Here is a 1,790-nt window from a genome sequence, read left to right as displayed (position 1 = left end):
CAAATCTCTTTAGAGAATTATGGTAACAGCTAGACATCCCCTCATGGGGAGGAGATGAGCCAGTCAGGGTGCAGGGCAGCAACAATAAAACATACAACATTCCTCTAGTTCCTAAATGCTTCCTCCACCCACTATCATGATCCCAATTCTACCTTACAAATCTAGCTAGACCAGAAGATGTACACTGGTACAGATAAGAACTGAAAACACAGGGAATCCAGGAGAGATGACTCCTTCAGGACCAGTGGTGAAAACGGCGATGCCTGTAGGGTGGAGGGACGGTGGGGTAGAAAAGGTGAACTGATAATAAGGATCTACATATAACCTCCTCCCTGGGGGATGGACAACAGAAAAGTGTGTGAAGGGAGATGTCAGACAGGGCAAGATAAGACAAAATAATAATAATTACTATTATGAATTATGAAGGGTTCAGGAGGGAGTGGGGAGGGAGGGGGAAATGAGGAGCAGATATTAAGGGCTTAAGTGGAGAGCAAATGTTTTAAGTATGATGATAGCAACAAATGTACAAATGTGCTTGACACAATGGATGTATGTACGGATTGTGATAAGAATTGTACAGGCCCCCAGTAAAATGGTTTTTAAAAAGGAAAAGAAAGAATACTTAAAAATTATGATATCACTACTATATAATGTAAATGGCCAAGGTATAAATGAAAAGACTCTACAGATATTTTGGGCTGCTTCAGTACTGAGGAGTAGTCCAGAAAATATAACTATGACTTTACATCAGAAAGCCTGCGTGGACAGCGGACACATCTACCAAGTACAAGAGGATATTCGAGTCCTGGACATGTTGATGTCACCACAACAAATTGTTTCTCTGGGGCACCGGGTCAGGTTTAGAAAAGAGGCAATTCTTAGAGTGGAAGACGAAGTACTATCCAAACCAGAACCCATTCCATCAGCGTCGTCTTCTGGGAGGAGTAACAGACAAGATGTGATGGCGTCCTCCCCCTGCTTTCTCTCTTTCACACATAGCCTATCTTCCATAGGCCACCTTGACTCGAAGGAATTTACCAGAAGGAAATTAACGTAGGGATGGTCACAGTATTTGGCCATGCTTAGTGACGTCTTAACTTTCACCATCCTGCAAATTATCATCTTCTCTATGTCATATAAATATATAAACAATTCTAGCCACTATTTACAACAGAAAATCTAATTCTATAATTTGTCCATTACTGTTTATATGCAAACTATAAAAAATATTCACTTGATTTCATAGTCCAAAATTGTGCACGCATTGCAGTGTGCAGCTACAGTAGATGGCTAATAGAATTTAACTTCCAACTCTATATTCTACTTTGAATCCTGAGTCTGTAACTAAAGTTACTGACTAAACACATTCTTAAGAGTCATTAGGAAAAGAATGGAGCAGCTCTAGTGATTCTTATGCTGTTCTAAGACTATAATTGTATTTTAATGCCAAGTAGGGATTACATAATTCCTCTGTTCTAGGCTATATCCAATCTGCATTACTGGAGGGAAAAAAAAAACTATTCATCAGAAAAAGAAAAGTCTTATGGAAAATAGTTTTCATTAAAAACCCTTTCAGACAAAAAGCATAACATTCAATAGTGCTTACGGTACATTGAGAAACATACACAAATACATACGTACAGCATTCTTTATATTTCCCACATTAACAAATTTCACAGAAAGTTAGGGAATGTAGTTCATCTTAAAGAAAAAGTGAATTTTGTTTAAAATTTTTAAAATTTACATGAAAAGGACCCCCAGCTTATATCAGAATGCAGGCAGTCCATTTC

The sequence above is a fragment of the Tenrec ecaudatus genome, chromosome 4 (assembly GCF_050624435.1).
Source record: "Tenrec ecaudatus isolate mTenEca1 chromosome 4, mTenEca1.hap1, whole genome shotgun sequence".
NCBI classification, from domain to species: Eukaryota; Metazoa; Chordata; class Mammalia; order Afrosoricida; family Tenrecidae; genus Tenrec; species Tenrec ecaudatus.
The sequence above is the reverse complement of the archived record's forward strand: the minus strand, read 5'-3'. Positions refer to the sequence as shown.